The sequence below is a fragment of the Delphinus delphis genome, chromosome 4 (assembly GCF_949987515.2).
Source record: "Delphinus delphis chromosome 4, mDelDel1.2, whole genome shotgun sequence".
Classification (NCBI taxonomy): domain Eukaryota; kingdom Metazoa; phylum Chordata; class Mammalia; order Artiodactyla; family Delphinidae; genus Delphinus; species Delphinus delphis.
The window spans coordinates 117,750,741-117,762,886 of NC_082686.1; positions in this window are offsets into that span (position 1 = coordinate 117,750,741).

Below are 12,146 nucleotides of genomic sequence, written 5' to 3' on the forward strand. Positions count from 1 at the left end.
CACTGGACAGGCCATGGGGGTCTCATGCTTGGTTCTCATGTTGCAGTCATTCAGGTTACACTCACATGCACAGCCAGTATGCCTCAATTATAAGTCTAGTGGAAAGGCGGCCTGGGTCATCAAGGGCTTCTTGCCTCAACTGCAACCTGTGTCAGATATGGCCCCTCTATGATTCTTGAGACCCCAATTTTCAGCCTGGGTCACCTCTCCAGAGGATGCCATTTTCTTACTGGAAGACCTCAGACTAGATCATCCCCAATCCATCAGAGAAGGTCTGGTACAGCTGAATATTTCAGTGGAGGCAATCAGAATCTCCATGCCTTCCCCACAGGAGACTCCTTGACCCCTCTGCAAATTTGCACACCCTTCTCCCCAAATCAGCTCTGAATACAAGAATCATGGATAGGGTTCACCTCCATTAGGTCACATCAGGCCCTCTTCTGTCCTTTTACCAGGTCCTGGGGGACTTACACTTACATAATGAAAAGGGCCCACACCAGGGGCTCTTCCTGAACACAAACCTGCCTCAGTGATTTGTCATGAACACCTAGGTAGAGAAACGACTATGCTAAAAATATATCGTATTACGCTGCATGCACCTGCCACATGCATGCCAAAGTGATTTAAGACAGAAGGAGACCTAAGACTTCTTGATCTGCAATATGACGGACTCTTGTGAGCCAGCCTCAAAGAAACAGCAGGGATTCTGGGAAACATATCACAAATATTCTTTTACCTTTTCAGCTGAACTCACAAAAAAAGAAAGGTTCATCTCCCTGGCCCAGAAATACAAAGGAACTCCAAAGCAGAGAGGCAAACATGTCAGCTCCCTTATGACTGGATCTTAGCTTTTGTTTGTTTACTCTTTTATTGAGGTATAATCAGCATATAGTGAAATGTGCAATTCTCAAGTGCAAAGCTTAATGAATGTTTACCTATGTGTACCACCATGTAACCACCACCCAGATCAGGATCTAGAATATTTCCACAAAAGGCTCCTTCATAACCCCTCATCAATATCTCCCCTCAAGGGTAACCACTATTCTGACTCATCACCAAAGATGAGCTTTGCCTGTACTGGATTTTTGTAAGAATGGAATTGTACATTGGCTATTCATTTTTTGTCTAGTTTTTTTAAATTCAATAGTATGTCTACTTCATTCATCCATGTTATCATATGTATCAGCAATTTGCTCTTTTCATTACTGTGTAGTATTCCATGGTAAAAAAAAATCCACTATTTATTTAGCAATTCTACTGTTGATGGGCATTTGGGTTGTTTCCAGTTTGAAACTTGATGAATGAAGCTGCTATGAACACTCCGGTGTATGTCTCCTGGTGGAAATATGCAGGGCTTGGGGTTTTTTTGTTTTGTTTTGTTTTTTGTGGTACGCGGGCCTCTCACTGTTGTGGCCTCTCCCGTCGCGGAGCACAGGCTCCGGACGCGCAGCCTCAGCGGCCATGGCTCACGGGTCTAGCCGCTCCGCGGCATGTGGGATCTTCCCGGACTGGGGCACGAACCCGTGTCCCCTGCATCGGCAGGCGGACTCCCAACCACTGCGCCACCAGGGAAGCCCAGGGCTTGGGTTTTAATGCTCATTTGGGGACACTGTGAGATGAGACCATCAACCTAACCAAAGTAAGGAAATGCCGCTTAGAAGCCCACATGAAGCCAGGACCATCAAAGGACTATACTCTCGGTGACAGCGTAGACTAGGGAAAAACCTACCCATAAATACAGGGAGAAAAAAACGACACCACTCTGCAAGCTGTGTGGGGAAAAAAAAAAAAAATCCTCCCCTGGGAACTTATGATCACAGCCCCATACCTCACATAGCTTTAAAGTTAAAATTTACACTATCAGCATACCCCAGAAAACCCCAAGCTGATGAATTAGCATAGAAATCTATTACAAGCTGGTAATATCCCTAGAGCCCCTGACAGAAGTGAATGAAAAAATCACTGCAGAAGGACACAATTTTATCCCACATTGTGGATGATTCCAATAGATAAATGTCCACTGAACGTAAGTTTAAAATTAAAAAGCAAATGAGGAACAAACCTACCTTGAGTGAGAGTCAGCAAACACATAGAATACTCATAAGAGCTTCAGATAATAGGACAATATAATAGAGACCATAAATAAATGTGTTTAAAATAATAACCCAAAATAAATGAAGTATAATCATAAGAAACAAGGCATTATATTTTTTTAAAGCAGGCACATTTTTAAAATAAACAAATGGAATTCTTGGACATTAAAAATTCAGCCATTTATAACAAAAATCACTGAATTGTATAATTTAATTGGGTGAATTGTATGGTATGTGAACTATGTCTCAATGAAGATTTTTTTAACGTTCAACCATTGAAATAATGTTTAAAAAACTTAAGACAGGTTTAGTAAAAATAGTGCTAGACAAAGCTGTACAGAGAAATAATGAACTGGAAGATGAGCCTGAAGAAATTCCACAGACAAGGCACAAATAGATAAAAAGATGTAAAAATATGAAAGAGTATTTAGAAGAGCTGAGGATAAAACAATAACGTTCACCTATATCTAATAAACTTTCCAGAAGATGATAGAGTAAATGAGAAAGGTAATATTTGAAAAAATTATAAGAAATAATGGCTGAGAATTCCAGAACTGATGAAGGCATAGCTTCTCAGATTTAGGAACCATAATGAATATGAGGAAAATAAGTAAATCTAAACCTAGACACATCATAGCAGAACTATAGAACGCCCAAGAATATCTTACAAGCAGCTAGAGATAAAGGGCAAACTTTCAACAAAATAATAACAATTAGACTGGTATAGACTTCACAATAACAGATTTCCTACAAAATACTATTAATTAAACTGGTACACCTCAACAATAGCATCAGTGAAGGGCAGAAGACCATAGGAAAATATCTTTTAAGTACTGAGAGAATACACTCATCAACCTATACTAATTTCAGCCAGGCTAGTATATCCCAGTGAAGTTATTTCAAACAAATAAGGACTGAGTTTACCACTTCAGACCCAAATGGAAAAAAAACTGAAAAAACTACTGAAGATAAAGGAAATTAAACAGATACAAAAGATTCAAAAAGCAATTATGCTTATTTTTTTCATATATTTATAATGTATTTAAAATTAAATGTGTGTGTGTGTGTGTGTGTGTGTGTGTGTGTGTGTGTGTGTACAAAGAGGGAGCACAGGAACGCTCCATACATGAAATATGTGATAATTATTAACACTGTCCATTTGGCAAACCTGTCCCCTTCCAGGCCAGACACTGATAATGAACCATATCATGGTAAAGGGGTGTGGCTTCAGAGAAAATAAGCAGACACGTGAGTGGGGTAGGGGCAACTCAGGATCAAGCCAAGTCATTTCAAGGAGAAGAGAAACAGAAGCAAGTAAGAATAGGCAAATAAGAGCCAGGGGGACTTCCCTGGTGGCACACTGGTTAAGAATCCACCTGCCAATGCAGGGGACACTGGTTCGAGCCCTGGTCCGGGAAGATCCCACATGCCGCAGAGCAACTAAGCCCGTGCGCCACAACTACTGAGCCTGTGCTCTAGAACCCATGAGCCACAACTACTGAAGCCTGTGCACCTAGAGTCCGTGCTCCGCAACAAGAGAAGCCACTGCAATGAGAAGCCCATGCACTGCAACGAAGAGTAGCCTCTGCTCGCCACAACTAGAGGAAGCCCGTACACAGCAAGGAAGACCCAAAGCAGCCAAAAATAAAGTTAAAAAAATAAAAAAGAGCCAGGCATTGCTAAGATGGAGCTGGTAAGATGAGGTATGGGGTAGGGAGGGAGACAGACCCCAGGCAACAGACTGGGGCATGATTCCTAATTCCCTGCCCTCTGGTAGAACGAAGATGACAAAGAAGCCTGCTACCCCAAGCAATGCAGGCAGGTGGGCATGTGGATATACCACAGAAGACTGGGGATTCAGGAGGCACTGTTCGTCTTGTTACTGAGGCATCTGAGACTCTAGCGCTTAGTTGAAAAGCAACCAAAATCCTTGACAGCCTGACCTGATGACCTCTCCCAGATTCTAGAACAGAGTCAGGCCACCTGCTGGTCGTTGTGAGCTTGCTATGGCCTGCTGAGATGAAACTAGGCCAAGGCAGATGCAATAAATGAGAACTTCTCTCTCTCTGATTTTTAAGTAAGAAAACCAGGGTTTTTTTTTTTTAACATCTTTATTGGATTATAATTGCTTTACAATGGTGTGTTAGTTTCTACTGCATAACAAAGTGAATCAGCTATATGTATTCATATATCCCCATATCTCCTCCCTCTTGCGTCTCCCTTCCACCCTCCCTATCCCACCCCTCCAAAGCACTGAGCTGATCCCCCTGTGCTATGTGGCTGCTTCCCACTAGCTATCTATTTTACGTTTGGTAGTGTATATATGTCCATGCCACTCTCTCACTTCGTCCCAGCTTACCCTTACCCTTCCCCGTGTCCTCAAGTCCATTCTCTACGTTTGCGTCTTTATTCCTGTCCTGCCCCTAGGTTCTTCAGAACCTTTTTTTTTTTTAGACTCCATATATATGTGTTAGCATACGGTATTTGTTTTTCTCTTTCTGACTTACTTCACTCTGTATGACAGTCTCTAGGTCCAACCACCTCACTACAAATAACTCAATTTCATTCCTTTTTATGGTTAATATTCCATTGTATATATGTGTCACATCTTCTTTATCCATTCATCTGTCGATGGACACTTAGGTTGCTTCCATGTCCTGGCTATTGTAAATAGAGCTGCGATGAACATTTTGATACATGATTCTTTTTGAATTATGGTTTTCTCAGGGTATATGCCCAGTGGGATTGCTGGGTCATATGGTAGTTCTACTTTTAGTTTTTTAAGGAACCTCCATACTGTTCTCCATAGTGGCTGTACCAATTCACATTCCCACCAGCAGTGCAAGAATGTTCCCTTTTCTCCACACCCTCTCCAGCATTTATTGTTTACAGATTTTTTGATGATGGCCATTCTGACTGGTGTGAGATGATACCTCGTAGTTTTGATTTGCATTTCTCTAATGATTAGTGATGTTGAGCATTCTTTCATGTGTTTGTTGGCAATCTGTATATCTTCTTTGGAGAACTGTCTATTTAGGTCTTCTGCCCATTTTTGGATTGGGTTGTTTGTTTTTTTGGTACTGAGATGCATGAGATGCTTGTAAATTCTGGAGATTAATCCTTTTTTGAAGTTGCTTCATTTGAAAATAAGAAAATCAGTTCTTACTAAAAGAAAATGATGGAACCATTACCTAGGACCCAGAAGTACTTTTAAAATTAAGATGCTGTCTGTAAAATGATAAGAAAACTGAATATTCAAGGTCTGAACTAAGGAAAGAGCTTTTGGTTAGTTGGTTGATTAACAGGGGTGAAAGTGCCAAGTAAGACAAGCCATAACCACCTCTGCTCTGTATTTAGGAGCCAGATTCCCTTTCGTGTGTTATTTTCATGTTACAGAGCGAACCTTCACTCATCTAAATGATAGCCGGCTATTTGTATAGATGTCTAAGTGTGAAACTTGTTTAAGAAAATTGTGGAATGTCATAAAGTGGTATGAGTAGGAGGTAGTCAGTCGATTAATTATATTTATGACATACATTTGAGATGTAACTCAAAATGAACATTTTAAAATTCTTTTGCTGCCTCTTTGGGTTTTTCAAAACATAAAATCCCAGCAGTCTTCATTTTTGCAATGGGCAATTATAATTTGACTTCCCTTCTGAAGAAGTTTATAGTACCTTTAAATAAAATTAAAAGTGCTTCCACTATTATCTAGGTCTAACACAATGCAGAGCTTTTTAAAATATTTCCTTCTCGTTACTATTAAATCACCGGAATCAGGCTAGATTTGAATTTTGCAATATAGCTCTAGACCAGGCATCTTCAAGCACCAGATCTCCTTTTGCATCCCTCTTCCATCTTGTGTCCATGTGATCAGGCAGAGGTCATGGGTGGAGTGCCCACTTTGTGCGTTGAAGGGAGAGGTAGACAGGTTGCCAGGGTGAGGAGCTTCTGAGGGTAACTGACACACCTCTCCAAGTGGCCTCTTTCCTCCACTGGTGACCAGTTTCCTCTACACCAATAAATAAGTTTTCATTCTGCAATTAGAGAAGGCAGTGATTTAAATTCACATGTTAAATTATTCATTGAGAGCAAATTGTTTTTCAGTTGGGGGAGGAATGGAGTTCTTAATTTGTACAGACTCCACATAAGACACATTGCTACTGAATATTTGCTTCCTGCCCAATTCAGATGTTAAATCCCAACCCCCAGTGTGATAGTATTAGGAGGGTGGGCCTTTGGGAGGTGATTAGATCATGATGGTGGAGCCCTCATGAACGGGATTAGTGCCCTTAAAAGAGACCCCAGAGAACTCCCTCACCCCTCCCACCATGTGAGGACAGCAAGAAATGGCCACCTATGAACCAGTAAGAGAGCCCTCAGCAAACACCTAATCTGCCAACACTTTGATCTTGGATTTCAAGACTCCAGAACTGTGAGAAATACATTTCTGTTGTTTGTAAGCCACCCAGTCTACGGTATTCTATTATAACAGCCTAACAGACTAAGACACACACGCATTGTCTTTTTTCAGTCCCCCCAAGCCTATGAGGCAGACAGTATTAATATTCCCATTTTACAGATGAGGACCCCAAAGCTTAGAAATGTTCAGCGACTCTGTCCAGGTCCACAGCTAGTAAAGTAGGAGTAGCGATTTGAAGCCAGGCAGTGGGAATCGAGTGGCAGGGCTCTCAGCCACTATGCTGGGTCCCTGAGAAATGGCATAGGAAACAGCAAATGTAAACCGATCCCATCCAGGCTGGGTGTGCAAGTGTTGAGAAAGTGCAGGATAAGTGTGCTGGGGCTGATCTGGAGGGCTTTCTCAATCCCTGTGCCCACGTTTAGGGTCTGCTTCCACACTCCTGACCTGCAACTCAGAAATGCTGTCCATGCATTTTCATTTGAATGTCATTCGAATTTACAACCATGGAGGTCATGGACTGTGTGCCTTGCCTGAGTTTCCTGAGAAGCCAGTCAGGTGCATTAGAAGTCCTCCTCATCCCTGCCCCACAGAACAGGAAGTAAGAGGTACCGTGGGACTCTACCCTTTTTCTTGGTATCACTGTTGAAATCCAAAGCTGTGGGGAAAAGGTGATCAATTCCCCCAGGTTCTCAGTTCAGAAAGTCCCCTGTGGTGGAGGAGAAATGAATGAGAGGTGTGGGGTCCTCAGCCTTTGGAGGGCATAGAGTGACCACAGAGAGAGGCTATTCCTGCCCCAGCCCTTGCCTCCCTGGTGAGACCAAGGAGGAGACTACATGAGGAGTGGAGATCCACGCTGGAGACCTGAACAGGAGGGGCTGTGAGGTGGGTGGCCTGGGCAGGGTCTCAGGGTTGATGCGGGAAGACATCAGACACAGCCAGGTCTCCAATATCAGAGAGCTGTGCACTGAGGAGGGCCCAGAGCCCCCCCAAAAGAACTCAGTGATGCAACCCCCCAAGACAGCCTGCACCTGGGTGTTGTCTACAGAGAGGGCACTAAGAACCAGGTGCATGAGAGGGGATCTTCAAGATGGCAGAGAAGTAAGACGTGGAGATCACATTCCTCCCCACAAATACATCTACATGTGGAACAACTCCTACAGAACACCTACTGAACGCTGGCAGAAGACCTCAGACTTCCCAAAAGGCAAGAAACTCCCCACGTACCTGGGTAGGGCAAAAGAAAAAAGAAAAAACAGAGACAAAAGAATAGGGATGGGACCTGCACCTCTGGGAGGGAGCTGTGAAAGAGGAAAAATTTCCACACACTAGAAGCCCCTTCGCGGGTGGAGACTGCGGGTGGCGGAGCGGGGAAGCTTCGGAGCCATGGAGGAGAGCACAGCAACAGGGGTGCGGAGGGCAAAGCGGAGAGATTCCCGCACAAAAGATCGGTGCCTACCGGCACTCACCAGCCCGAGGGCGGGGGCTGGGAGCTCAGGCTCGGGCTTCGGAGGTCAGATCCTAGGGAGAGGACTGGGGCTGGCTGTGTGGACACAGCCTTAAGGGGGCTAGTGTGCCACAGCTAGCCGGAAGGGAGTCCGGGAAAAAGTCTGGACCTGCCTAAGAGGTAAGAGACCATTGTTTCGGGGTGCGCAAGGAGAAGGGACTCAGACTACCTCCTAAATGAGCTCCAGAGACAGTGTGAGCCGCGGCTATCAGCGTGGACACCAGAGACGGGCATGAAACACTAAGGCTGCTGCTGCAGCCACCAAGAAGCCTGTGTGCAAGCACAGGTCACTGGCCACATCTCCCCTCCCAGGAGCCTGTGCAGCCCGCCACTGCCAGGGTCCCAGGATCCAGGGACAACTTTTCCGGGAGAACACACAGCGCGCCTCAGGCTGGTGCAACATAATGTTGGCCTCTGCTGCTGCAGGCTCGCCCCGCATTCCATTCCCCTCCCTCCCCCCGGCCTGAGCTAGAGCCCCCTAATGCAACCTACACGCAGAGGTGGGGCCACATCCAAAGCTGAACCCCAGGAGCTGTGCCAACAAAGAAGAGAAAAGGAAATCTATCCCAGCAGCCTCAGGAGCAGTGGATTAAATCTCCACAATCAACTTGATGTACCTGCATCTGTGGAATACCTGAAGAGACAACAAATGATCCCAAAATTGAGGCGGTGGACTTTGGGAGCAACTGTAGACTTAGGGTTTGCTTTCTGTACCAAATTTGTTTCTGGTTTTATGTTTATCTTAGTTTAGTATTTAGAGCTTATTATCACTGGTACATTTCTTTATTGATTTGGTTGCTCTCTTCCCTTTTCTTTTTTATATATATACATATTTTTTCTCCTTTTTCTCTTTTTGTGAGTGTGTATGTGTATGCTTCTTTGAGTGATTTTGTCTGTATAGCTTTGCTTTTACCATTTGTCCTAAGGTTCTGTCTGCCTGTTCTTTTGTTTTTGTTTTATATAGTTTTCCACACTTCTTATCCTTGGTGGATTTGTTTTTTTGTTTGGTTCCTCTCTTCTTTCTTTTCTTTTCCATTACTTTTTTATTTTTATTTTATTTTAGTAACTTTACTTTTTTTTCTTTCTTTTTTTTTTCTCCCTTTTCTTCTGAGCCATGTGGCTGACAGAGCCTTGGTGCTCCAGCCGGCTGTCAGGCCAGAGCCTCTGAGGTGGGAGAGCCGAGTTCAGGACATTGGTCCACCAGAGACCTCCTGGCCCCACATAATATCAAATGGTGAAAGCTCTCACAGAGATCTCCATCTCAACGCTAAGACCCAGCTCCTCTCAACGACCAGCAAGCTACAGTGCTGGACACCCTATGCCAAACAACTAGCAAGACAAGAACACAATGCCACCCATTAGCAGAGAGGCTGCCTAAAATCGTAATAAGTTCATAGGCACCCCAAAACACACCACCAGACGTGGCCCTGCCCACCAGAAAGACAAAACCCAGACTCAACCACCAGAACACCGACACCAGTCCCCTCCACCAGGAAACCTACACAACCCACTGAACCAACCTTACCCACTGGGGGCAGACACCAGAAACAACAGGAACTATGAACCTGCAGCCTGCAAAAAGGAGACCCCAACCACAGCAAGTTAAGCAAAATGAGAAGACAGAGAAATACACAGCAGATGAAGGAGCAAAGTAAAAACCCACCAGACCGAAAAAATGAAGAGGAAATAGGCAGTCTACCTGAAAAAGAATTCAGAGTAATGATAGTAAAGATGATCCAAAATCATGGAAATAGAATGGAGAAAACAAAAAATGTTTAACAAGGACCTAGAAGAACTAAAGAGCAAACAAACAATGAAGAACAACACAATAAATGAAATTTAAAATTCTCTAAAAGGAATCAATAGCAGAATAACTGAGGCAGAAGAACAGATAAATAACCTGGAAGACAAAATAGTGGAGGTAACTACCACAGAGCAGAATAAAGAAAAAAGAATGAAAAGAATTGAGGACAGTCTCAGAAACCTCTGGGACAACATTAAACGCACCAACATACAAATTCTAGGGGTCCCAGAAGAAGAGAAAAAAAAAGCGACTGAGAAAATAGTTGAAGAGGTTACAGGCAAAAACTTCCATAATATGGGAAAGGAAATAGTCAATCAAGTCCAGGAAGCACAGAGTCCCATACAGAATATATCCAAGGAGACACACGCCAAGACACATATTAATCAAGCTATCAAAAATTAAATACAAAGAAAAAATATTAAAAGCAGCAAGGGCAAAAGCCACAAACAACATACAAGGGAATCCCCATAATGTTAACAGCTGATCCTTCAGCAGAAACTCTGCAAGCCAGAAGGGAGTGGTTGTAGGACAAATTTAAAGTGATGAAAGGGAAAAACCTACAACCAAGATTACTCTACCCAGCAAGGATCTCATTCAGATTCGATGGAGAAATTAAAACCTTTAGAGACAAGCAAAAGCTAAGAGAATTCAGCACCATCAAACCAGCTTTACAACAAATGCTAAAGCAACTTCTCTAGGCAGGAAACACAAGCGAAGGAAAAGACCTACAATAACAAACCCAAAACAATTAAGAAAATGGTAATAGGAGCATATATATCGATAACTACCTTAAAAGTAAATGGATTAAATGCTCCAACCAAAAGACACAGACTGGCTTAATGGATACAAAAACAAGACCCGAATATATGCTGTCTACAATAGACCCACTTCAGACCTAGGGATACATACAGACTGAAAGTGAGAGGATGGAAAAAGATATTCCATGCAAATGGAAATCAAAAGAAAGCTGGAACAGCAATTCTCATATCACACAAAATAGACTTTAAAACAAAGACTATTACAAGAGAAAAAGAAAGACACTACATAATGATCAAGGGATCAATTCAAGAAGAAAATATAACAATTGTAAATATTTATGCACTCAACATAGGAACACTTCAATACATAAGGCAAATGCTAACAGCTATAAAAAGGGGAAATCGACAGTAACACAATTATAGTGGGGGACTTTAACACCCCACTTTCACCAGTGGATGGATCATCCAAAATGAAAATAAATATGGAAACACAAGCTTTAAATGATACAATAAACAAGATGGACTTAACTGATATTTATAGGACATTCCATCCAATAACAACAGAATACACTTTCTTCTCAAGTGCTCATGGAACATTCTCCAGGATAGATCGTATCCTGGGTCACAAATCAAGCCTCAGAAAACTTAAGAAAACTGAAATCGTATCAAGTATCTTTTCTGACCACAATGCTATGAGATTAGATATCAATTACAGGAAAGAATCTGTAAAAAATACAAAAACATGGAGGCTAAACAATACACTACTTAATAACCAAGAGATTACTGAAGAAATCAAAGAGGAAATCAAAAAATACCTAGAAACAAATGACAATGAAAACACGATGACCCAAAACCTATGGGATGCAGCAAAAGCAGCTCTAAGGGGGAAGTTTATAGCAATAAAATCCTACCTCAAGAAACAAGAAACATCTCAAGTAAACAACCTAACCTTACATCTAAAGCAATGAGAGAAAGAAAAACAAAACCCCCAAAGTAAGCAGAAGGAAAGAAATCATAAAGATCAGAGCAGAAATAAATGAAAAAGAAATGAAGGAAACGATAGCAAAGATCAATAAAACTAAAAGCTGGTTCTTTGAGAAGATAAACAAAATTGATAAACCATTAGCCAGACTCATCAAAAACAAAAGGGAGAAGACTCAAATTGATAGGATCAGAAATGAAAAAGGAGAAGTAACAACTGACACTGCAGAAATACAAAGGATCATGAGAGATTACTACAAGCAACGATATGCCAATAAAATGGACAACCTGGAAGAAATGGACAAATTCTTAGAAAAGCACAACCTTCTGAGACTGAACCAGGAAGAAACAGAAAATATAAACAGACAAATCACAAGCACTGAAATTGAAACTGTGATTAAAAATTTTCCAACAGACAAAAGCCCAGGACCAGATGGCTTCATGGGCGAATTCTAACAAACATTAAGAGAAGAGCTAACACCTATCCTTCTCAAACTCTTCCAAAATATAGCAGAGGGAGGCACACTCCCAAACTCATTCTACGAGGCCACCATCACCCTGATACCAAAACCAGACAAAGATG